The sequence below is a fragment of the Eurosta solidaginis genome, chromosome 3 (genome assembly GCF_040869045.1).
Source record: "Eurosta solidaginis isolate ZX-2024a chromosome 3, ASM4086904v1, whole genome shotgun sequence".
NCBI lineage: Eukaryota > Metazoa > Arthropoda > Insecta > Diptera > Tephritidae > Eurosta > Eurosta solidaginis.
In genome coordinates this window covers 219,566,416-219,593,897 of record NC_090321.1, presented here as the reverse complement: position 1 = coordinate 219,593,897, position 27,482 = coordinate 219,566,416, and the positions used below count along the sequence as shown (strand labels likewise).

Genomic DNA, 27,482 nt, shown 5'->3' with positions numbered 1-27,482 from the left:
TTCGACTTTATATAATTTCAAAAAGTTTTGGGATTAGACTTAATATTGGACTCAATATTACGGATATAGTTGGCGACAGGCATTGGTTCAAGTTATTGAAATATTTTACATATTGCTTATATTTAATGAAGAAAATATGGTTCTTTGTGAGTTTACATTTTTTAATAGCAACAAAAAGGCAACACTTAGAGACCATTTGCATAGCGAGCGATTTATGGACCTCTACGCGTTGGCGATGGCGAGTACCGAAGAAGATTTAATGATGAACTGTACGAGCTATACGCAGACATCAACATAGTCCAGCGAATTAAAACGCAGCGACTGCGCTGGCTAGGCCATGTAATGCGAATGAAAGATGACGCTTCGGCTAAGAAAGTTTTTTTTATAGGAGCCCGCCTATGGAAGCAGAGGAAGAGGGCGGCCCGCACTCCGCTGGAAGGATCAGGTGGCAAACGATTTAAACTCTCTTGGAGTGAGCAATTTGCGCCAGCTGGCAGAGCTAAGAAGCGACTGGCGGGCTTTGTTGGACGGACATAACCGTTTAGACGGTTAAGCGCCAATTAAGTAAGTAAGTAAGAAATTCAGAAACATGTCCTAGTAACCATCGCCGTTTGTAAACTTTGCGATTTTTCTCTGATATCAATAAAAAAAGACTATATAAAAAAAATGTTCATAGCTCAAGAGGGCATTAAAATGAAATAAATAACTTTTTATTCTAATCTAAAACGATGTGGCAATAAAAAACAAAATATTTCAGTTGTATTCGCAGGATTAAAACTTCAAATGGGTGCAAACTTTTACAATTTTTTTTACCCAGTCTAATGTGCATATCCCGGTCCGTAACCGAAATGATAAATCTCCGGTTCGGTGAAGCGGTAAATTCAGGATACTAAAAGCCAAAACTGCATAAGCTGTACAACGAGTGCTTCATAACTAAGCTATGGTAGGCATATTATGATGCACACAAGAAATACAAGAAAGCAATGTGGATAGCTAAGGTCAAATCTTGGCAGGTCGATTAACAGCAGCCGATATTTGTCGAGACTCAACAAGATACTGTCCAAAGAACATTAAACAACCACTCTGTGAGAGGATAGAATTGGGTGTGAACGGAATCTACTGAGAAATCTGCTGAGAAATCACTAAACAGCCCCATATCCCTGACATCATTAATGCCTCAGCCAACTGAGGAGCTATACGGAGCCGACGGAAACAATGACAGGCAATAATTGCAATTAACCTCGCCCTCTCAGGCTGAAAGGGTGTATAGACCGAGTCTCACTCTAGCATATGCTATGCTGGAGAACGGTTGAAGTCATTTTCTTTCCCTTCTGAAAAGGCTCTTAAATATCTACATAAGATCGGTCCTAAATAGACTCATGCTTCCCATGACGCAACATGTGTACAGGTAGCGCGGGTCAACCAAACTGCCCTTCATGAGCTCATAGATTCACATACTACAAAGAATATACTCTGGCGGTCTTTCTACATATATACTGATATGTAAAAGGAAGTTTAATAGCATAGAAATCAGCGCGGTGATCAACGCCCTGAACAGAACTGCCGTAAACAGCCATATATGCAAATAAACACAGTTATTGCTGCAAAATAGGTTAATACAAGTTAACATGAATTCGCCTCGTGAGCTTTGGAACTCTCCAGGGAGAGGTTCTCATGATATGACTAAATTCGGCAATCGTCAGACCTATATGACGTATATGGCAACAGAGTATAACGAGCAGTCTTGGGATGGGTAATAGCATTACTAAAGTCTTGCCCAACATACGCACTAAATGTGCTTATAAACTAGTGACCTTCACAAACATGAAACTGTAATTTTTTCAGCCGCATAACGTCATGAATACATGTGTTGGAACTTGAGGTAGTATGGCCACAATAGCATCCTTAAAAGAGTTCCCGACTGGACCCATCATAGCATGGCGGTTGATAATCTAATATGCCATTTTGACGGTATCATAAGGAGAGGTTTCCTTGAGAAGACAGTATGGGCGCAATTGCTCTAAAGTGGGTTCCTGATCATAGAAACATTGAGGGCAATGAGAAGCCAGACGAACTTGCAAAGGAAGGAGCTCTACTGGGTGCAGTCAAGTTGAATGAATTGAAAGACACATACATAGCAGACTCCAGGAGATAGCAGTATCCAACTGATACTACACCGAAACCTGCAGGATAACCATGCCGACTTACGTTATTAGGAGAAAAGAGAACCTGCTAAATAGGCCAAGAAGAGAAGTCATTAAAATTAGTGCCACAATCATAGAATACTAGCATAGTCGTGCACTACTGTGCTAATGCCCAGCTCTCGCTCAAATAAGGTTTCAAGCTATCGGCAGTTATGTACTGTCGGTACTTCAGGAAGTAGCAAAATGCTCCGTAGAAGATAATAGCAGATTCATTGCACAAACCAAATGGTTTAAAGGAGTATCGGCGTTCTCTGGGCTGTTTCGGTTGGAGATTAGTTTTGAGTTGTTTTTGAAAACATATTTTGGCTACTTCGGAACTATGTGGGAACTATTTGGGTATGATTTTTAGGATAAATTTGGAACTATTTTTGGGTCAGTTCGGGACTGTGTTCGAAATCATTTCAGGATTATTTCCAGTTACTTCAGGACTCTTTCGGCAGCGTTTCGGGATTATGTTTGGAATCATTTCGGGAGTTTTTCTGGATTACTTAAGGATTATTTCGGGACCGTTTCGAGATTGTGTTTGTTGTTATTTCGAAAGTATTTCAGAATTACTTCAGGACTATTTCGGGACCGTTTAGACATTGCGTTCGAAATCGGTTCGGCACTGTTTCTAGATTACACTGGTTTACAGCCAAAATGCACCAGAGACGCCATTATGAAATTCATATGTAAAATCTCCCCCTGATTTCGAAAATCAAGGTGATTTTTATTCTGTGGTAACGTTTTTGAGATATTTACGAATAACGGTTTTTTAAAAAAAAAAAAACATTGGGTCCACTTAATCATATATATCTCAAGAAGCAATTAAGCAATTCCAAAACGGGTTGAAGCTTTTAAAAGGTAATAAAATTTTATATAAACTGTACACTTTTTGCTAGGCCTTGCAGATTCAAAGATAACGAACAATCATTACGGATTTTTTCCATTTTTTTTGTAAAGATATAAAAAAATGTGTACTTTGCGAGGAAGGATCTCGAAAACTTTTTGTTTTTTTTTTTTGCAGATTTGTTTTTTTTTCTCTCTAAGCTCTGTTTTATTACAAACAAAAAAATAAGCTTTCATTCAACAAAAACGATGGACTAATACAAAAGTTATAAGTATAATAATTGGAATTTGTGATCCAGTGTTATTTCAGGACTATTAAAATTCCGTTTCAGGTTTTTCTAAGGGTTTTTTTTCGTTAATGAGCCCCATTCATGGATTGAACCCCTTTCATGAATTCTGTGAGCTATAATTGGATATTTTCAGGACTATTTCAAATTTATTTTCTGGGCTGTCTTGGAACCGTTTAAATATCATATAAGGGTATATCCCAATACCAGATATAACAGTACACCAGAGTATCTACAAAAGCTTTACAGGCCATTGGAATCACTCGCCCAAGGAGTCTTTAGCATTGCAGTTATTTCAGAGGCACTTAAGCCCAGCAGAGATGATCATGTGCGAAGCTTTTGGAAACCACTGCAGGTGAGTGAATTATTTGTAGCGCACCTTGCCAGTGCCGCTGGTTTGCTGGGTTCTATCTTACAACTGTATATCTATTTGTGTGTATATTTATTACTTACATATAGATATCGTATTGTCTTTCGACTCCCCGTCAGTGCGCCTCCTCTAGCTTTTTATTTTGCTACTTAAGCTGTGACTGTTGTTTCCTCTTTATTTCCAATGCTATGTTTGCTTTTATTTCCTTTTACAATATTTGTTATTGTTGCCGTAATTCGTCTTTTTCTTTGTCCTTATCTTCGGCTTTTAATGCTATTAGCACTGAAGCTGGCGCGGCGGCGGTCTTTTTTGCTGTTGCTCGGTTGCTATTTTGCTGCAAAATGTCCTTGTTGGCGATTGTCGATTGTCGATTGCTATTTGCTTCTAATTTCTCTGTCTGTGCGCGTGTATGTGTGCGTTCGTCTGCTTGTGTACACTACAAACTCAATCTCAGCTCATATATAAATCTCACACTTATTTCTTTATGTATTTTGCACAACTTTATACTGTCGTTGTGTGTACGTATTGTAACAGCTTGCTTGCTTTTTTGTTGTATTGACTTAGTTTATATTCTTTCTACTTTGTGCATTTGTACTTTAGAGGTTCACAACACCTCGATGCTTTTACGAGTAGGTGCGTGCGTCGTCGAATAATATATATGTATGTTTGTAAGCTTTTGTACTCAGCTGTGTGTTACGCCTGTTTGCTTGTATGTAAGTATGCCGGTATAGCGTGCGCGTGTAAAAGTTTTGTGGTCCGTTTTTAGATGCAAAGTAATTTGTGCACTCAATACCTTGTATTTTTTTTATTTTTCGCGTTTAGTTTGGTCGATATGCCTGGCTGCATAATAGCTGATACGTATCTGGGGTGATAACGCTCTTTATTGTATATAAATTTGGGGTTTAGATGAAGAAATCGAAATATTTTCTGGACTTTTATTTGCATACAGGCGTAGTATTCGTGTATGTGTGTGCGTGTTGTAGACTGTTACCAGCTGGCGTTTGCTGTGATAATGTGCTTTCCTACTTTTCACTTATTTTTTATATTTTGATAGCTTGCAATTTTTTTTATTTTAATTTCTTCTTTTTTTGGTACTCAATTCTTTTTTTAATTTTTTGTGTATTTTGAAATTAAAATTTTTTTGTTCTCTATTTCTGTGTTTTGTTGGAAGCTGAAAGTATTATTTGTCAAGTTTTATATTTTTTTTTAGTATTTTTTTCTGCTTTTTGTTATAGTTTCTTATTTTGATTTTTTAATGTATTTATATAATGCATGTATACGGTTTTGATAGCGGTTTTACTTTTATTTCTTATTTTATTACTTTTGTTTGTTTTATTTTTGTTTATTTTTCCACTAGTTTTTGTTTATATTTTGAAATAAATTTTTTGTAAATTTTTTGTAAATTTTAATTTTGTTTAATTAAATTAATTTTTTGTTAGTTTATTGTAAATTTTAATTTTGTTTAATTAAATTAATTTTTTGTTAGTTTATTGTAAACTTCAATTTTGTTCACTTTTTTGGTTCATATTTAAAAATAAATGTTTTCTTGTGTCCAGAAAACTAATGTTTCACAAAAAAGCTTTAACTTCAATTGAATTTTTACTATTTTCGGGCACTATTTTTCTGTTTTTTCTGAAATTGGAATTTTTATTTTTTGAGATTTTGTTTGTTTTTACTTTTCTTTAAGGGATTGTAATTTTTTTAAATTTCTTCGAAGTTTTATTTGTTTATTTTCTACTTATAAGTGCATTGTTTTTTTTTTTACCAACAGTTTTATAAGTTTTGTTTTAGTTTATATCTTTTCAATCAAAACAGCAATATGCTGTACTTCAAGAAATGTTTATTTATCTTTAATTTAAATTTTTTATTTTTTCTCGCAATTAGTTATTTGTTTTTTTATTTAGTTTGTTAAACTAAATTAAATATTCATCTATTTTTCTAGTTTTTCAATTGAATTTTTTATATGAGTTGTTTTTAAAATTTTATTTTCTTCTTTTTTTTTAGATTTTAGCAGCAACTTGCTTTTCTTGAAGAAGTTAAAAATTTTTATTTTTTCTTTCCTTCTTCTTTTAGTTTTTATTATTTAGTTTATTAAACTAAAATTTTATCGCTTTTCAAGAAAACTTTTATATGAACTGCTTTATGAATTTTCTTTTAATTTCTGTTTTCGTTTCCATTTTAGCAACTCTTTTCATTCCTTCAAGGAATTTTGAATTTTAATTTTTTAAACTGAGTTTTTTCATTTTTATTATTATTATTTTTTTTTAATTAAACTGAACTTTATTTATATCTTTGCTTAAACATTTTTTTGTTAAATTTTACTATAGCCGCACTTTGATTTTCTATAAGAAATTTATATTTCTTATTCTTAAAACTGTGTTTTTTTATTCACTAAACAAAATTTTTCGTCTGCCTTTCCCTATTTTTTCTTGCTATTAAATGACACAAATTTTTTTAGTTATTTAATTTTTAAAACTGAATTTTTCAATTCATTGCTTTTGTTAATTAAACTGAATTTTTCTTTTAATTTTGCCCTTAAGCTTAAAACATTTTTTTTTTTAAACTTTATCCAATTTTTTTTTTCTTTGGGTTTTCTTGAAGCAATTTAGATTTTTTATTCTCAAAGCTCAGTTTTTTCATTCATAATTTTTCTTTTATTTACTAAACAAAATTGTTTGCCTGCGTTGCTCGTTTGCATGTTTTTTTTTTTTTTTTTTTTTTTGTTTACTAAATGTACACACTTTTTAAATTTTTTCTTAACTTTTTTCCGATTTCAGCACATTTTTACTATCCTTCAAGCAAGCTAAATTTTTTAGTTTTCGTCTGCTTTTCTGGTTTTTTTTCGCAATTAAATGAAACATTTTTTTAATTCACTTTTTCAGGTTTTACTGCATATTTTTAGTTGATCAAAACCTTATGTGCCAAATTTTTTAATTTAGTATGATGTATAAACACTCTCAATATTAATCTTATCAATTTAGTCACACGTAATATAAATTTGTATCTATTCTAGTACATAGAGTTTATATGTATATGTAGTTTATCTTAAGTTGTTATAAATTAATTATTTTTGTTGTTGTATAGCATAAATTATTGTCGTCGTTACAACTCAGCAGTTTTGTTTTATTTATTTTTTTTTATAAATCGTTTTTGCCAACTTTAATTTGACTTAGTTTAAATTTAAAGTTTATACAAATTTCGCAAACTTCAGTCTCACATATTGATTTCTTTCATATGAGTGCATGTATGTGTGTTTATCATAAAATATCATTCATTTCAAAAAGTACTTTTCCAACAGTTTAATTCTTTCAGATTTCTGGTTTCTTCATACTACAACACACGTTCAATACCATAAGCACTAACTCACACACACAATCGCACGTTTATTACTCCGCTGGACCGTTTCACTTCTCACCGCAATCATTGCCGCCAATTTCAACAGCTCTGCTAATAGATTTTCAAACTTTCCAAAAGAGCTGTGTTGCTGCTTCCATAATTGTGTATACGCGTTAATAAGCTTTTAATCATCCTTTACTTAGCTCAAAGACCTTTAATAATAATTTTTTTTTTTTTTTTTGTATGTATACTCAGCTTACGCGTCTACTTCGTTTTTGCCTCTGCAATGTCCACTGGGCCACTTATCAGTTGTAATATTTTACGCCACAATAACCGCAGTAGTGATAGCAATTATATTTGAGTAGTAGTGCATTTGCTTCAACACTGAAATTCAATGAACTTGCTCCTTTTTTTTTGTGCAAAAACAAAAGAAAAGTTACAGCTCTATATATATTTCTTTAGATGCTGTATTTTAAGTTGCGCGAACAAATGAAATACGTGCACGTGTTTAGCTACAACGTCTACGACAACCGCCTACGCACTGCAACTGATTTAACGGTGTCGTGTTAGTTTTTAGCATTTAACATTTGCCTGGATAGTCAAATGGCGCTCAGTGGTGGTGTGGTGAATTTCTTGTATTTCACTGAGCACACATTCTACTCTTTTTAACTTACTCTTATATAACAAGTATGTCTGTATGTGTGGGTCGTGTATTGTTTACCATCTGAAATTTCGATAAAAGCACTTGTGTTGCTCTTTTGTATGCGCTTAAGATTATTATAACGTGGTAATTAGTGTTGTAAGGTAGCGTATCTGTGGTATCCGCTTTGAAGCGCACACCTTTGTATTTGCACCGATTTTGGTCGGTAGGCAGGCGTTAGCACCTCAAACCTGGGATGGAGTCTACACTGTTTTGTGTGAAAACAAATTTATACCTGTAGTTTTACAGCGACACTACTTAGGACGCTTCTGAGGGCAGCTTGAAAACTACACAAAAACAAGTAAAGGTGTCTAAGGTCGGGTGTAACCGAACATTATATACTTAGCGTGAGCTTCAGTTGTACAATTCAGTTCAAATAAATTACTTTTCTACATAACACGTGACACCGCCCGTTTAAAAGAAAAATTTCTCCCCATTTCCTCTTACAATAAAACTTGATGAGTGAAATATCATTGATTCAAAACTATGTTTCGCTAAGATATAGCTTATTATTTTCGTCTACGACCCTTTTAAAAATCTTTTATATAAAAGTGGTCGTGGTCCTTAACCGATTTCGTTAATTTTTCTTCAAAGCACTCCTTATAATAAAGGTAACCTCTCTGCCGAATTTTGTTACGATAGGTTTAACAATTTTCCATTTATGCTTAATTATATTTGTAAAATTGATTTTATCACAAGTGGGCGGTGCAACGCCCATTTAAAAAAAAATTTCAAATTTTTATCAGGAGTCTCAATATCAGTCCACACATCAAATTTCAGCATTCTAGGTGTATTATTTACTAAATAATCAGGTTTTTTGTATTTTCCAAAATGTTATATATATAAAAAGTGGGCTTATCACCCGATTTCGCCCATTTTCAATAACAATCCAGATAAGCTCGTGTACCAAAATTGGTGAAGATATCTCGATATTTACTCAAGTTATCGTGTTAAAGGACAGACAGACGGACGGACAGACGCACGGACGGACATGGCTCAATTAAATTTGTTTTCGATACTGATGATTTTGATATATGGAAGTCTATATCTATCTCGATTCTTTTATACCTCTACAACCAACCGTTATCCAATCAAAGTTATAATACCCTGTGTACAAGTACAGCTGGGTATAAAAACTGATAGCATTTGTGGCAGTAAAAATTGTTACTCATACGCCGTGTCGTCTCCTACCAATAGCACTGACGCACAAAAAATGGGTTCGGTCAGTACATTTAACCGGACCTATATAAATATATATATTTATTTTGGGGCGCTTGTTGCGAACTTTTAGTCAAATTTTAGGCAGACATTTCAGGAGAAACGTTATATCAAATATCTAGGAATTATTCTAGATGGTAAGTTGTCGTGGAAGCTCACCGTGGAGGAGAGAGGGAAGAAGGCCTCGACGGCAGTTTATACATGTAAAAGAATGCTGGGATATACGTGGAGTCATCACCCTCCCCCCTCTCGCACTCTCTCTCTTTGAATGTGTTTAGTGTGCAAAGCCTATCCTATACTATGGAGTCCTTGTTTAATGGACGGCTACACAAAAAAGTACCTTCTTCAAGAAATTAGAAGGAGTGTGCATACTTTCAATGCTTAGCTTAACGAGAGCCCTGAAAACAACCCATGTGGCGAAGAACATATCGTTAACAGATGCAAAGAGACTCAATGACTCGGATCAGCCTCAGCGCAGACTATACGGCCACAATAGCGTCATCAAATATTGAACAAACTGACTACCTACTAGTTCCCTACCTGCGCTTCGATAAGTCTCTTAGAACCGCAAAAGGGGTGAATGATTGACGCAAGAGGGCTTAAGTGACAAACGAGGCAAAACACATGTGCACCGATGATTCCAAAGTAGTGGTAGGTATAGGGTCTGCGGTGTACTGTGCTGAGCCGGAAATAAGCAGATCTTACAAGCTCCAAGATTACTTGAGTGTTTTTCAGGTGGAAGTAATAGCCGTGTCCAAAGCATTCGAAATACTAGAGGGAAATAGCTGGAGCTGCGGTCGCGCGGTCGCGCCAATTTTTACATTGACAGGCAATCAGCAGTTTAGGCGAATAGGCAGAGCCCATCTCTCGAAGCTTGTACCGAAGACGTCCAAATAATATTGGGCGAGATTAATAAAGGCGACCAAGCAGAAAAGGCTTAGAACCAAGCGCGGAGCAGCATAATGTCAGAGAGCATGTGTATATCTTACAATCTTCGACTAACAAAGTTACTATAGTCACTGAAAAGAAGGGATTGTAGGCTCAGAATGGGTATTCTGACTGTTTATTGCCTTTTGGTGTCATATGCTTTAAAAGCAGTGATAGCAGATGTAGAAAGCGCGGGTTGGAGGAGGAAATGATCGAGCACGTTCGTGCTCGTGCCCTGCGCCTGACAGGCTAAAACTCCAGCTGTTATCTAGCAGTTCTATAAGCAGCAAGTAGTATAGGTCCAAGAAATCTTCTGGTATTTGCCAAGAGGACGGAGTTATTTTATAACAAAGAGACTGGTTGCAGATGGGGGTTTCAGTTTGGTCGTTAAACAAACCTCTGTTAACACAATAGAGTCATTCAGTCTATGTGCGGTACTCACAGACCAGCCTGTAGAACCTAACCTAACCTACATTCTTAATTAGCGGCATACTTTTTAGTTTTAATAAATGTTGCTCATACGCAGCGTTGCACAGTGGTCGGTCTTCTATGGAGTTGGTGGCCAAAAATTTTTCCAGTAGAGATATCACCGTGACACTTTGATCACGGCTTTACAAGTATGTGAGAATTGTTTTTTTCATAAAATTGGTGCAGGTGATACCTTTATACCGACCCACAACCACCCACTTTCACCGCATGCATACAAAATGTAAGTAAATGTGGGAGGAAAAGTGGTAAGATGTTGCTATCGCAAATACAATGTTTAATAGGATTAAATAAAGAAATTAAAGTTATTAAAAGATTTTGCATACATAACAATAACAAAACAACAAAGACACACAAAATTTTACATTTGCATATCGTGGACTGGTTAAAATAATGTCGTATGTTACATGTGAGCACATATAACATACGACAATAATTTATCAGGTTGACGCTACCAGAAAACTATTGCAAAACATAGTTAGTGGCAGAAAGTGGCAGCTGATATTAACACCTTAGAATCTTAAAACTTTGTCTAATAATAAGATACAAGTCCGAACGTGAGGATTGGTGAGCAACCCAACTAAAACTTTAGCTGAAATTGACATATTTGTGCAAATAAACACTAATAAAGGCACTGGTGAAATTTTACATAACAAAGAAAAACAAAACAAGCTAGGTTAGGTTAGGTTGAACTAGCCGGTTCATAAGGACCTCACATAGACTTAATAAGTCCGTAGTGTTACCAGAAGTTTGTTTTAACGACCAAACTGAAAAACCTTATCAAAAACCAGTACCTATGTTATAAAATAACTCCGTCCTCTTGGCAAATACTAGAGGCTTCCTAGGATTTAAGCCACTTTCTGCTTCTAGATCTGACAGCTGTATCACTCCTAATAGCTGGATTCTTAGCCTGGCAAGCACAGGGAAAGAGCACAGAAGGTAATCGATCGGTTCCTCCTCTAGCCCGCACTTCCTACATCTGCTATCACTGACCAAGCCTAATTTAAAGGCATGTGACGCTAGAAGGCAGTGTCCAATCAGAATACCCGTCATGAGTCTACAGTCCTCTCTTTTTAATGATAGAAGCAACTTTGTTAGTCTAAGATTGTAAGACCTGCACACAATCTGCGACACTTTACAGCCCCGCGCTTGAACCCACGCCTTTCCTGCTTGGTCGATCATGTGCACCTCTCGCCTTCGCTTAATTTCGCCCAGTCTAATTGGGACGTCTGCGCAGCAAGCTTCAAGGGATGCGCCCTTTTTAGCTAATTCATCCGCTTTTTCATTCCCATCTATTCCCATATGCCCTGGGACCCAATATAGATGTATGCTTCTCCCTGTCTCGATTTTCTCCAGGGACTGCTTACACTCTAACACGCATTTAGATGCTGTGGTATGCGAGATTATTGCCTTAATTGCTACTTGACTGTCAATATAAAAGTTAACACGATTGCAGCTTGGGCTATTTTCTTCCAGGGTTTCTACTGCTTTGGTTACGGCTACTACTTCCACTTGGAAAACGCTACAGTAATCCGGCAGCCTGTAAGATCTGTTTATTTCCGAATCAGCACAGTATACCGCAGACCCTACTCCTACCACTACTTTAGAACCATCTATTTACACATGTACACCGCCATTTGAGCACCCTTGCGCCAACCGTCCACCTCTATTGTGGCCTTAAGATCGCCCCCGAAGCGCAGATAGGGAATCAGTTAGTCTGTTCGTCTTGCGATTGATGACGTCATACTACTATGGCCGTATGGTCGGCGCTCAAGCTGCCCCGAGGCACCGAGCCTGGTTACAGTTGTTAACGCTATGTTCTTTGCTACCAGGTCTACAGGGGGAATGTGCAGAACGGCATACAGTGCAGCTGTCGGGGTTGTTTTCAGGGCTTCCGTAATGCTAAGCATTGATAGTCTGCATCCCCCTCTAATTTTTTGAGGTAGGTTGCTTTTTGTGTGGTTTTACACCAAACAAGAACTCCATAGTATAGGATAGGGCTTACAATTGCTGTAAAAACCCAATGAGAAAGAGAGGGCGATAAGCCCCACGTACACCCCAGCATTCTTTTACATGCATAAAGTACCGTTGAAGCCTTCTTCACCCTCTCCTACACGTTGAGCTTCCATGACAGCTTACTGTCTAGGATGATTCCCAGATACTTTGTGCAAGCTTTCTCCTGTAGGGTCACCCCTCCTAACTTAGGCCTCATCCAATTTGGGACCTTGTACCTCTTTGTAAAGAAGACCATATCCGTCTTATCCGCGTTGACTTTCAGCCCGACATTTGATGCCCAGGTATGAATATCCCGAAGCGCCCGATCCATCAAAAAGCTAATCGTTGGAAGGCACTTTCCACTTATGACAATTGCAACGTCATCCGCGTAAGCCGTAAGTTTTACGGGTCCTTCATCAAATCGCCTGAGCAGTTGGCTGATGACCAGCGTCCACAGCAGAAGTGATAGCACCCCTCCCTGCGGCCTTCCCCTGTCCACTGATTTCGTGGCCTCGTACAATCCGCATTGTGATGTAATCTTCCTGCAATTTAACATGCAGCCGATCCATCTGGTTAAGGCTAGATGTACTTTAATGTAATTAAGACCATCCATAATCGCCCATTTAGAGACATTATTGAAAGCCCCGGCAATGTCTAGGAAGACTCCTAGAGCATATTCCTTATATTCCAGGGCTTTCTCTACACTTGTTACCACCTATGCAATGCGGTGCCTACCGACTTGCCTTTGGTGTACGCATGTTGTGTTGTGGAGAGCAGCTTTTCATCGACGTTGGACTTTATGTACACATCTATCAGCCTCTCAAAGGTTTTGAGCAGAGATGATGTTAAGCTAATGGGTCTATAATCTTTGGCATACACGTGACCGATCTTTCCCGCCTTTGGTAGAAAAGCTACACGAGCAGTTCTCCAAGAGTGCTGTACATGATTCAGTCTTATGCACCCATCGAATATTATTTTAAGCCATTCCACGACCGCCATACTTGAAACGTGTAGCATGGCCGGGAATATACCATCTGGGCCCGGCGATTTAAACTTACAAAATATCTTCACTGCCCACTCGATCTTGGTATCGGTCACCAAGCCCGGCACTACCCGCTCCGTGATCGAAGTGTGAGTGCTGTCTGCTGGCTCTTCTAAACCATCTCCCGATGGGAATTGTGTATCGAGAAGCACCTCAAGGGACACAACAAGCTAAAGGCTCTAAAATTATAGAAGTAAATATCTTTCAAAATATTCATTTCCATTTATTTCAATACAATGATATTTTATGTATTTTTAAATAGCTTAAACTTGCACTTGCTCACACCGCATAAACGAACTAATACCATAACCTCAATTTTGAAGCTATTCTTACAGAGTACAGTTCGAATACAACCAAAACAAATATACTTTTTAAAAGGCTGTTCTAATAAGAGATACTAACGACGCATTTGGTGACAAACTTTTCACTCTGATTTTTTTTATTTTTGGCCTATGGAACCGACCACTGTGCGTTGGTGAAATGGTGGTACAAGCTTTAACTATGAATGATTGGTATTTCAATTTATGTACTTCTAATTATTTATAGAAGAGAGGCAATTTCTTTGTAGAAAAAAAAAAAACAATATAAACGGGTAAAAAAATAAAAGCAAAAAAAACATGGTTTCGAAGGCAAAGAATATTCAAAAAAATATCAAAAAATCAATTTCAACAAAATCCGCAAAAAAATGCTAATAAAAGAGGGCTAAGAGAAAATGATATAATCCACCAAAATATTTATTCACCTCTCTCTCTCTCTCTTAAATTTACACTTTAAATGAAAGCGAAAGCAAATTTTCCTCAACAATAAATATATATGTTTGCTTTGTTTTGAATATACCGTAAGTTTCAAGAACCTAAGCATATACATATGTACGTTAACATACATATGTACCTATGCGTGCGTGTAAAAGAACACAACCGAAACAACTGTCAGGTGGAATTAAATGCCGTTACACACTTACAGCCATATTTAAATAAGAAAGCTGATATTGGTATCTCAGAGCAACCGAACCGAAACGAAGCACGAAAGAAAAAAGCCGATCATTATTGTTGTATATAATTATATGTAGCGTTCGTGTACAGTGAGTGTAACGACTTAAACAGACACTTAATACCTGCAGTTAAATCAATTAGTTAAAGGTTGGCGTATGGGAAGGTAGTAGTAAGACTTCGACCTGCACTATACCAGTCTCATACGAGTTCAAAATAGAGCAAAGAATTGTTGGTGAAGAGAAGAGAAATATTTCAATACTAAATGGATCAAAAGTTATAGTAATGTATCTAACACGAACAAGCAAGGTTTTATAAAACGCTGTTACATCTTGCATTGAATCACATTAAAATTTACCACCATATAATGTAAAATAATTCCCAGAGGTGCACCAAGGTGAGTGAATCGTTTTATATGTATTGCAACGAATTTGGAAGAAGGGGGCGTGGCACCTCCCATACAAATGGAATATATCATACTGCATATCTCTGGATGTAGTAATGGTAGGATAATGAAAATTGATAAGGAGCTATATGACGTTAAATCCTAATACCTCCAGTAAAATGTGGAATTGGGAAAAAGGGGTTGGCTGTTATTCCTTTTGGACGTTTAGTAATGTGCCGCCGTTAAAAAAATTTGTTAGCTTCAGTCTATCTACATTTTCTCTAAAAATCAAATTCTGTGTGTGTGTTCGCTATGGAAACGTATTTCCCACAGTTCAATCATCAACTAATTTTGGCTATAGGTTCCTTCGATCAAGACGAAGGTTTTTCATATTTCAGAATTAAGAATTTTAAATTAAAATTTGTTTGGCTATGCGAACGAAAAATCTTAGCTTCCAAAAATGATCATGTTAACAAAATCAATGATGGCATTCAAAACCAAATTAATGGTGAAGTGACGAAATATAAATCAATCGACACAGTTACAGATAAAGATCAAATTGTGAATTATACAATTGAATTTCTAAATTCTTTAGAACCAACTGGAATGCCTGCGCATATATTAACTTTGAAAGTTGGCTCACCAATCATGCTTCATCGGAATTTACACCCACCAAAATTGTGCAATGGAACCAGAATTTGCGTTAAGAAATTAATGCCGAATGTAATCGAAGCAACAATCATCAGCGTTAAAAGCAAAGGTGAAGATGTGCTCATTAGGGTGGAGCGAATTTTTTTTTTTCATCAGACTGCAATATATCAGTGAAAATCTGGTGCCTTTTGGGCTTAAATTACGTCTGGAAAAATTTTGTCCGATTCGGATTAGAGTAACTGCCTGCGCAGCGGTGAAAATATGAAAGTTCCCAATTTTGCAAAACACTACTTCATATAGGAATGTCAAAAATTTGCATTTTTTATTTTTTCGATTTAAATCGTTGAATTATGCATTATACTAATTCCCATAAACATTTTTTGCCTTTAACTCTATAAGTATCTTCAGTAGTTTGTCCACTATGCCAAAAGACGTTCAAAAAACTTTGAAAAAATAACGATTTTTTTTTTTTATTTCAGATTTAACCACTTTAAAATCAGAAAAAGTCTATGGACGAAAAAAGTTAGCCCTTCTATGTTGTAGTAAATTTAATTACGAAAATTTTAAGCGTACTAGTACAACATTATGATGTGCCCTTGACTTTATAAGCCCTGCTATATTGAAAGTCCTCAATCAAAAATTTTCTGTTTTTACCCAAAAAATTTTATTTTTGCATTCGTTAAAAGGGTATGATGTTTCCTAAAACACTTGTTGCATAGTATTAATACTAAAAAATAGTAGGCGAGAAAAACAATAGTGAAATTCTTTGAAGCAGTGCAAATAGAGTCATTTTTAAAAAAAAGTTTGTTTAATGTTGGTGCGCGTCGAATTCTCGTAGACTTATAATTAATCGCCGTCATGTGCCTTAATTTTTTCGATCTATTATAAACGACGAAATCAGTCTTGTTTTTGTAAGCTTAGTTCGGAAGTATTCGAAAATATATTTACCGGAACTTATCACGCACGCGTTGTTTTCAGTGCTGTTTTTATTGGTTTCAATCGGTCGGTATGCAAAGAACTCGAAGTGTGAAATGTCTTATTTTTGGGGATACTTGTGAAATAAAAGATAATGTTTTACCTACATACGAAGATGTGATAAAGTTATATGAATTGACGAGACATCAACTGAAATTGCAATTAAAAACAGCAAAAGAACCCACTTTTTCGGAGATAGCAGATATCGTGACGTCCAGAATAGAAAGTATATGGCGAACTACATCTATTCCGACAGTAACACGAACGAGGGTCATTCCACTGTTAAAGGCATTTCATTTAAAATATATAAACCTAATTAAGTCTATCAAGAGGCTTTCCCCAGAAAAATTAAAAAGTTGTCGGCAAAGTAGTGCGAAACTTTTTGATTTGATTTAGCAACATGCAAGTGCAAAGAATTAAGTCGGTGCATTTGTCCTAAAACTAAACAGGTTCCCCAACAAAAGCAAACTTTTCTGATAGATCAAAGAACGTTGCGATTGATGAAAATCAGTGGAATTGACGTCTCTGACTCAAAGAAGTTGCAAAGAACTTTGAAAAGGAAACAGCAAATAGAAAATCGCCCAAGCACATCCCAAAATAGTTCAACGTTAGCGGATTTAGACCTGAGCATTTCTTCCGCGGCATCATCGGATTCAGAAATTTCAGAGTAGTGTTATATATTATTTTAATATTTCACCATATACATTTTAGCGTTCTTATAAATTTTGAAGGCACTGCGGAGGCAGAATACATTGACCGATTTCAATAAAAAAGAGGGTATTTTTTTGTTATTATAAGCCACCTATCGCCCCCCTCCTCTCCCCTCCCCCTATTAGAACTCTGAAACTTGAAAAAACTTTTTTACCATATGTTGACGCTCCAGTCTAGTGCTCATACCACGGATCCCAATGATTCCTACAGATTTGCCACTCAATTTTCAGCTCTTCCAGTTTTCTGTACTCCTTGCTTTTGCAATTACAATCAATAAAGCACAAGGACAATCGCTTACTGTTGCAGGATTAAATTTAGAGAGTCCATGCTTTTCCAATGGCCAGCTATATGTTGCTTGCTCTAGAGTTGGAACACCAAACAATTTCTTTACCTTTGCACCGAATGAAAAAACCAAACATATTGTATATCCACTTGCATTACAATAAGACACAATAATAAAATGTTTTAAACGAAAATTTCACCAAATATGCGTACAAAATTCAATTCAATTTACAGAACAATAGACTAAATTATCAACAGACAAAACAGAAAAAATAACGCAACATTCATTCGATCTCGGGCGTACGCCGGGTATAGCTAGTGTTATTAAAAAAAACTAGTCGTTTTGGGCGCAGTTGTAAATTAGTATTTTTATTATCTTCAATGGTACCTTAACTTACACACATATAACACACATACATTTGTGTATGTATGTATTAAGTATTAAACGATTGTTGCACACAAAAGTGGGCCCGATTAGCAATAGTACGATAGCCAAAACAGCTACAAGTTGCATAAACTGACAACACACAACTCTGCACATTTGTATTAATGTATGTTTGTATGTAAATGTGTAAGTTATAGTGCCGACAGCATCTAGCAACACATTCCACACATATTTATATACATACTTACTAGAGCTGGTCAAATTGTATGGATGGATTTTTTTTCATCAGGAGTATCGCAAAAACGTAATCTACAGATGATTCTAAGAAAAATTGTTGAAGACACCACAGCTGTAAAGCTTAAAATGGTCAATTCTAAGTAAAAAAATAATTTTTTAAATAAATTACTTTAAAATTGTAAAACTTGTGTTTTTTTGCTTATCACTTGAAAATATAGGCCTTTTTTAATTTTTTTCTACTAAAACGAATTCGAAAAAAGAAAATCTGTCTGAATGACAGTTGTTGGAAATATTCTGAACTTGTTATGTATTTCCGACCAGTTCTTGTTGAATCTGAAGGTATATTATTAGGCTTTTCCGGTCTAAGTTTTTTTAATAAAATTACATTATTCCACTTTTCTAACCCCACGTTTCGCTAATATGTTTATTTGTTGAATCTGTTACAAACAACAAAATACAAAAAATGTCAAATTACATACAAGATATATTGAATTTGATAAATCCGTATGAAAAATCAACTAAAATCAGATAAAAAATATATAAAAAACCAACTTACAATATTGCACTCTGCCGAGGGTTTTTCCTCTTTTTAAATTATTTAAAACTATTGTTTTTAAACATACGACACTTTTGAAAAACATAAAAACATTGAACATTAATGGACAGTCAATCAATACCATCTTAACGCTATGCTAATCTCGTCAATACTAAAAGCTATTTTCCTAAACACGTAATGTAAGCAGATGCTATATTGTCTGTATCTTCTTTCTTGTTAATCGTCTTTTCTCTTCTTTCCAGGCATGCTTAACGAACGAAACGATATCATTTCGTTACGATAATCAACGTTAATAAACGAAACGAAGTGACTTCGTTTCGTTTATTAACGTTAAGATCGTCAAATTAACGTTAATTTGGCGTTCTTAACGTTAATAAACGAAACGAAATGACTTCGTTTCGTTTATTAACGTTGATTATCGTAACGAAATGATATCGTTTCGTTCGTTAAGCATGCCTGCTTCTTTCCATGATTCTCAGGCTTTCTAAAGTGTATCTTGTTTTTTCTTTCCGTTCCCTGTCAATAATCTTCGCGTTAGTAAAGTCAGCTGAGTGTCCACTTGATATTATGTGTTGTGATAACGCTGTACTGTTCTTTTGTTTTCTTATATCCGCTTCGTGTTCGCCCAGTCTAACACCTAAGGGACGCTTCGTTGTGCCAATATATATTTTGCCGCATTCGTCGTTTGGTTTTCCTTTACAAGTAATTTCGTAAATGACGTTGTTTTGTTGATGGAGATCTACAGAACACTTTGTTCTTGTAAATATCGTTGACAAAGTGCAGTTTGACTTATAGGCAAGTGTTGTATTTGTTGCTTTTATTATGCTGTGATCAATATTTTCGGTAAGTTTGGGTATGTATGTCACGCTGTAAAACTTTTTCGCTGCTTTCGTTTCTAAATTTGTTCTTTTGTTAAGTTGGTTGCTGGATTTCATGATTTCTTGGTTTATTAGCTCTCGTATTAAATTATTATGATAATTGTTGCTGCGTAAAATATTATAAATTTTTTGTATATTCGCATCATGAAAAGTTTTGTGGCTCAAGGTCAAAATTTTATGTATGACATTTTTTACTGTATTAATCTTATATTTGATCGGCTGCGAGAAAAGGTAGTTTATTAAGCGTCGAGAAGAGGTAGGTTTTGAATAACAGTCAAGAAAAAGGTTGTCTTTCTCCCTATGGATGCAGTCATGAAGAAAAGGTATTTTGGAGTTGGCTTCCATTTTCATTGTAAATTGCAGTTTTTTGTGATATTTGTTCAGAATATCTAGAATAATGTTCGCGTCGTTACGTTTAATTATAGCAAAGAGGTCGTCCACATATTCACATATAAATTTTATGTCTATATCAAATCGTTGCTTTAGTTCCAAAACAGCATTTTCAAGTTAGTCATCCATAACAATGTCAGCGATTGTAGATGAAATTGGATTGCCCATGGGCATTCCAAACGTTTGCGTATAAAGCTTATTATCAAACATAAAATAATTATTGTCTTTAAGGCAGAAATCTAATATCTCCTGGAATTTCGGCTTTAGAATATTGGTTTTTTCTTTTATTTGGTTCCATTTTCCTAGAATTATTTTCGAGGCTAACATTGTTGGTATGTTAGTGAACAATGAAACGACATCAAAGGACACTAGAACTATTGATTGACTGTCCATAAATGTTCAATGTTTTTATGTTTTTCAAAAGTGTCGTATGTTTAAAAACAATAGTTTTAAATGATTTCAAAGGAGGAAAACCCCTCGGCAGAGTGCAATATTGTAAGTTGGTTTTTTATGTATTTTTTATCTGCTTTTAGTTGATTTTTCATACGGATTTATCAAATTCAATATAACTTGTATGTAATTTAATATTTTTTGTATTTTGTTGTTTGTAACAGATTCAACAAATAAACATATACCCCTGATGATGCTAAAAAGTTATTAGCGAAACGTTGGGTTAGAAAAGTGGAATAATGTAATTTTATTTCGCATTCAAAAAAACTAAGACCGGAAAAGCCTAATAATATACCTTCAGATTCTGAATTTATTTTAGCTGTGAAGAAAAAAAGTTTTCCATAAGAAATTTGTTAAAAATGATAATGTAGTATTTACAAATTCATTTTGGGCTAATTTCTCATAATTTAAGCCTGGTATCTCTACTAAAGTTCAAAAACACAGATATTAATACAGATTCTGAAGTGCACGTAAAATACCTTTAAAGTAAGCCCAATATGGTATTTTTCCTATAATTCTGCCACAAGCTATGAAGATTTTTTGGTCAAGCCCTACATTCATACGGCAAAATATCTGTTTTGCAAAAGTGGGGAACTCGAAATCGGAATTAGAGCCATGGTGTCTTCAGCAATTTTTCTTAGAATCATCTGTAGATTACGTTTTCGCTATAGTCCTGATGAAAAAAATCCATCCATACAATTTGACCCGCTCTAATACATACACATATTACATATTTATATCTATATTCACGTACATAAGCAGTTGGTAGCATAGCAGCGGCAACATCAGCTGCAGACGCAGCTTCAGCATTGACAATAACAATAACCTGGTCTTTTTGCCAGGAGCTGTTGGTCATATTGTACGACCTTTATACAACATACATATGTTTGTTTATATGTAAGTATGCATGTAAATTCCTCGCTTCAGGTTGCTATTGCTTTTTCTGGGTTTTGGATTTCTATACAAGAAGAAACTATGTATGTACGTGTGTAAAGTCGTCTTTATATTTGCTTCACTTCTCCAATTCGCATAAATACATTTATTCATATGAAATCGTATGATTGTATAATATTTGCTTTGCTTAAAAAGAGGTTTGAGGTGCACAGCTGCTTGTTGGCTTGCATAATAAACAGTTAGAGATATATGTAAATATACCCAAATTCATATATAAACGGTGGACGGTAAAAACGGGATTTATATTAGGAGTAATAAAGGGCAGTAAAAACGGGACATATCTACCAAATCATTCAATTAACAGTTCGGATAGCAAATCAATGTGGAGGCATCTTAAGTAAGCAGTAAACTTAACTGAAGTGAAAGACAATATACAGACGGTAATTGTAAAGGATATTAGTTATGAAACCTCAGAGGATATAGCCAAGGCATTTTTTATTGATAGTATTGTTGATATTAACCAAGGAATTGAAAGTCTAGATAGTGGACAAAATTTTCAGTCCATTACTACTACATAGCTTAGAGTTTAAAGAAATTTCGGTTGAGGAGTTAACTCGGATATTTAACCGATTTCAAAATAGATTTGGTGGGAAACCCTTCTTTCTGAAGGAGCTCTTAAAGATTCGGTATCCTATATGGAACATTTCTATGCCGAAGTTGCAAATAAATCCCTCAGAGCTGGGAAAGTGCCCAAATCATGTAAAATATCAACAATAGTCGGAATAGTTCGGGAGGTACAAAATTCAGTTCTAGCGGAAGATCTGAGACCGATTAACACATTACCAAATTTAGAAAAAATTTTAGAGTTAGCCGTAAAAAATCAACTTGTTAGCTACCTTGAAAATAATAAAATACTTATGAAAGAACAATCTGGTTTCAGAGCAAGGCACTCCTGTGAAACTGCGTTAAATTATGTCATATCGAACTGGAAAAAAGAACTAAGTTCAAAGAAAAGTATAGTCGCAGTGTTCATTGATTTAAAAAGAGCTTTTGAAACAATTAATAGAGAATTATATATGATCGCTAAGTTTCGTCAATTCGGGATAAGGGACACTGAGCTGAAACTATTTAAAAGTTTTTTAACAAACCGGAAACAAAGAACGGCTATAGAATCGATGGTCTCGGAGGAGGCCGTTGTAGGAATAGGACTGCCACAAGGCTCGGTATTGGTCCCATTAACATTTATATTAATCCTTAGCATTGAAATACAGCAAAATTACTTTGTTTGCGGATGATGTCCGACTAAAAATAAGTGAATCGGACTTAACGTTAGCTAAGAGTGAAATGCAAGAAGATCTTAATTCACTATACAGGTGGCTTTGCAGTAATAAGCTAAAAATAAATGTTAACAAAACAAACTTTATGATCATATCGAGAAGGTTTAATAAAGATTCGCCGAAAATTTATCTAGAAATTATGAATACAAAAATAGAGGAAGTTCAAATATTTAAGTATTATATTATTACTAAGTATTATATTATATTATATTATTATAATCAAATTGCATATATAGTTGCTAAAATTGCCAAGAAAATTGGATTCTGGAAGAGAACATGTAAATATATAAGTACACTGAAAGAAAAATACTGGTAAAATCAATCGAAATACGGGTCAATTCAACCGAAATTTCTGTCAATTTTTATCCATCGCAACAAGATGTTAAGTCAACTGCGCACAAATCGTTGATTCGTAATTAAACGTTTTAATAGTCAAATGAACAAAAAAAGTTGTTGCGACAGCTTTGTATGAAAGTACCTATGTTGCCATATAAATAAATAAATGTAAGGTGCGATAACTTCCGAAGAGAATTTAGGCCGAACTTCTCTTCCAATTTGCGTCGTGCTCCTTTTTAATTTTTCTTACAAATTGGCGGGACGCGACCTACTTGTTTTATGCCGACTCCGAACGGCATCTGCAAGGCCTATGAATTTTCACTGAGAGCATTTCATGACAGAAATACACTCGAAGTGCTTGCCGAACTCTGCCGAGGGGAGCGACTCCGCTTAGAAAATTTTTCTTCTTGTTTCTAAAATTTTGATGTTACTTTTCCCGGGGAGTGAACCCAGGATCCTCGGTGTGAAAGGCGGAGCACGCTACCATCACACCACGGCGGCCGCCATATAAATACGTAAATATGTGAATACATAAACACGCATGCTTCCTACATATACATAAATAAGAATATAGAAATGAAAATAGTAGTCACAAAACTGTTTCTCAATTCTTTCAGTTGCAGCTCAGCTCATTCTCAATTTCTTCTCTCGCATGTAGTTGCCACACTTGACTGTTTCGAACAAAACTTTTAGTATAAATGTTTGACGTAACATTTTAAAAAGATAAGTTATAGAAAAGTAAAGAATCAAATCGCAGGAAGGTAATTCACCGCTGGAGTAACTTTACATGTAATTCGGCAAGTTAAATTTTCGTAACACTATAAGTTGAAACGATTCCAAAACAACTCAAACTTTTATTTTGTCGGAAACATACACATTAAAAAAGGATGTTTTTTTATTATCTTATTAGATTCGTTTGCGTGAGTGGAAATTCATAAAAATTGGAACAAAATGTTACTAACTTTGGAAAAATCCTGTTCGTTCAAGCAAAACTTTGCAACAAGAGGGCGCAATTTTGCATTTCGCTTGGACGAGAAGTTGCAAAATTGTATCCGATAAATAGGTGTCCCGGTATCTCAGAATTTTTTGCACAGTAAATTCAAAAAAGGGTTTTTTCGTTTCTGTTGAAATGACTAAACTAATTTGTTCGCTTGACAAAGAACTCGGTCGAATTAACCATAATTCGATCAATTTCACCGAATCTCCGTTAAGTCAAGAACAACAGAACCGATTTGTTGATTTTACTAGCACCATTTCTTTCAGTCTAAAAAATATATATTGAAAATCTACAGATCCATAATTGAGCCGCACTTTATATACTGTTCAACAATATTTTTTATTGCTTGCGATGCACAAGTAGATAAGCTACAAGTTATGCAAAATAAAGCTATGAGATTTATCCTTAATCTGCCATACGACACTCCAATAAAAACTATGATTGTAACACTTAATTGGTTCAGCGTGAGACGGCTTATATTTTATCACAGTATGAAATTTGTGTTTAATATGAAGATTGGAATGTTGCCTGCGTACTTGAGTGATAAATTAATTTATGTTAATGAAACCCACGTAGTCAGAGAAAACAATAATTTCAGACTTCCTCTCGTCAGAACAGAACTGCACAAGCAAATTATATTTTATAAAGGCTTAACAAGTTTTAACGAACCTCCTATTCATATAAAAAATAGTAATAATTTAAAAAACAAGTTTTAATTGTCCTTATTTTTGATTTTTTGGGGAATGCACAACCAGCTAAGTCTTACTGCCTAATGATTAACCGAAAATGGGTTGCCCGACAGAAAATTCATACATAAATCATGTAAAAAAAACGAGGGATTAGGGACGAAACCTCGAAATCGCAGTCTCTGACAGACAGTTGATTTGTCGATGGGACACAAAGTCCTTTCAGTGTGATTCGGGACAGGATTGGTAACACGTTCTTTCTATAATAAAATAAAACAAGGCCAAACAAAATTAGGAACAGGGGGATTGGAAACACGTCCTTTTCAACCTCCCATTATATTATATGCTGTGCTGATCGGAATCTTCATGCATTCCGACAGCGTCATAAATGAAAATATATGTTGAAAATTTTGTTTCCTTATGCTGGAAGCACTGGAGGATTGGAAACGCCTCCTTTCCAATCTCCCTTAAAAGAGTGGCTCCCATACTCCCAGACTCGTCGGTTTGTCATGCTAGTAAATATGCTGATCGGAATCACATGGCAATTCCGACAGCGTCATAAATGAAAATATATGTTGAAATTTTTGTTTCCTTATGCTGGAAGCACTGGAGGAATGGAAACGCGTCCTTTCCAACCTCCCTTAAAAGAGTGGCTCCCATACTCCCAGACTCGTCCGTTTGCCATGCTAGTAAATATGCTGATCGGAATCACATAGCATTCCGACAGTATATTCAATAGAACTAAGTGATTTTAATAATGAATTGTATTTAGTAGTTTAAGTTTTAGACCTAAATTCAATAAATAAATTAAATTAAAGATGGACACATCATTACACTCAGTAAGGCGGGAAGGAGGTGCGTGTGCACATCAAATTGTATGGAGCTAAATGCCACTTTTGTCCATGCGTAACGAATTGACAGACTTAGATCAAATTTCGAAGGAGATGCAATTTTATAGTGTATAATATTCCTGGACTATTTCGAGACTATTTCGTGACTGATTCGTGAACATTTCTGGACGACCTCAGGAACACTTCAGGATTATATTAAGTATTGTTTCAAAACTATTTCGATAAAACTTTTAGGCATTTCCTACAAGCGTCAAATTTCCAGGGCTTAGAGAGTCAGAGTCTCATAGGAAAATTTCTGTGTGGACATCGTGTGCTGCAGCAAAACAGCGCGGTTGAGGAAAGTCCTAGCAAGGTAGGCATAGCCCAGTTACTAATAAAGAAAGGGAACGAGGTATGGTCACGTATTAATGAAGAATTTTTGCAGCGCTTTTCCTTCGGGAGACGATTCAGAAGAGCAAGCAGATAACATTTACACTGCAATTACGGAGCAGGTAGTGGCGAGCTTGACGACCGATATCAAGATCGAATGGGGGGTGAGATTTTCTCTATGTTTAAATCGCCCCGAACACAGATGGTATATTCCAATGCTACACATTTCGATTGGAGAAATCGTAGAATGGCTTGAAGTAATATTTAACTACAGGCACATGATCTTAACATCATTTCTATAGATGCGTATATAAAGTCCTTGGATGAAAAACTATTCTCCACAGCACAATATGCGTACACAAAAGGAAAGTCGGTAGGCACGGCACTGCATAAGTTGATTACAAACATAGAAAGAGCCCTGTAATATAAGGAGTATGCCCTAGGAGCCTTCTTAGACATTGCTGAGGCTTTCAACAACTACATTAAAATACATCCAGTACAGATCGATCCGCTGCATGTTAAATTGCAGTAAGATTGCTTCACAATGAAAGTCATATGGAGCCACAAAATTAGTAGACAGGGGCACGCCACAGGGCGGGGTATTATCACCTCTGCTGTGCACGCTGGTCAGCAACCAACTGCGCAGGCGGTTCAATGAGGGACCCGAAAAACTTATTGCGTACGCAAAAGACGTTGCATTTGTCACAAGTGGAAAGTGCCTTCCACCAACTAGCTCTTTGATGGATCGACTGCTTCGGGATATTTATACTTGGGCATCTAATGTCGGGTTGAGCGCCCACGCAAAGATCACGAATATGGTCTTGTTTATTATTTGCACCAGGCCTAAGCTTTGAGACTCTGCAGGAGAAACCTTGAACAACACACCTGCACTGAATGCCATTCTCCCCATTCCATCTGTAGACCATATGCAAAGAACATAGCGTGAACAACTGCAACAAGTTTAGCGCAAAACGACCGAATATACTACCCGACTCAGTAGCCTTTCTTCGAAGGAGCTTTCAGAGACACAATAGAGGTGAATGGTTGGCTCTAGAGAGCCCAAATGGTAGAATAGGCGGTACATGTGTACACCGATGTTTCCAAAGTAATAGAAGAAGTAAGGTCTGCGGTTTACTGTGCTGAACTAAAAATAAACAGATCGTACAAGCCGCAAGAAATAGGCTTGAACTGCAACCACGTAAGCTTTTGACAGCCAAGCAGCAATTAAAGCAATAATCTCTCATAACACAACATCTAAAAATTTGTTAGAGTGTAAGCAATCCCTGGAAAGAGTCGGGATAGGAAGAAATATACTTCTATATTTTGTCCGTGGGCAGGTAGGAATAGATGGCAATGAAAAAGCGGATGAGCAAGCAAACAGGGTGCATCACTAGAAGCTTGTATAGTTGACGTTTCAGTTAGATTGAGCGAGAATTAAAGAATAAGAGAACCGCACATTATCGGTCAAGCAAGAAAGGCATGGAACCAAGCGCGGGGCTGCAACCTTAGACTAGAAAAATTACTCGTTATCATTGAAAAGAGGGGACCTTAGGACAGCGGTAGTAGATGTGAAAAGTGCGGGTTAAAAGAGAAAACATTCGGGCGCCTTTTGGCGCATGCCCTGCGTTCGCAAAGGCTAAGACTCAGGCTATAAGTAGTAGCACAGCTATTCGATCTACAAGCACCAAGAAGACGTTTTCAGTTTTTTCGTTAAGCAAACTTCTTCACCA

General features: G+C 35.8%; 1 protein-coding gene across 6 annotated transcripts in view; it reads right to left on the bottom strand.

Annotated features, from left to right (window-relative positions):
- Corin (corin serine peptidase) overlaps positions 1–27,482 on the bottom strand; it is a 215,946-nt gene that overhangs the window by 156,672 nt on the left and 31,792 nt on the right. For 2 of the 6 annotated variants that reach the window (XM_067775194.1, XM_067775195.1), the window contains exon 1: positions 3,773–9,443. The exons of 2 other annotated variants lie outside the window; for them this stretch is intronic. The gene's annotated coding sequence lies outside the window, so the exon portion shown is untranslated. Of the gene's footprint in view, positions 1–3,772; positions 9,444–27,482 lie in introns of those variants that run through there. 2 more of the 6 variants (XM_067775193.1, XM_067775198.1) reach the window with 1 other exon arrangement.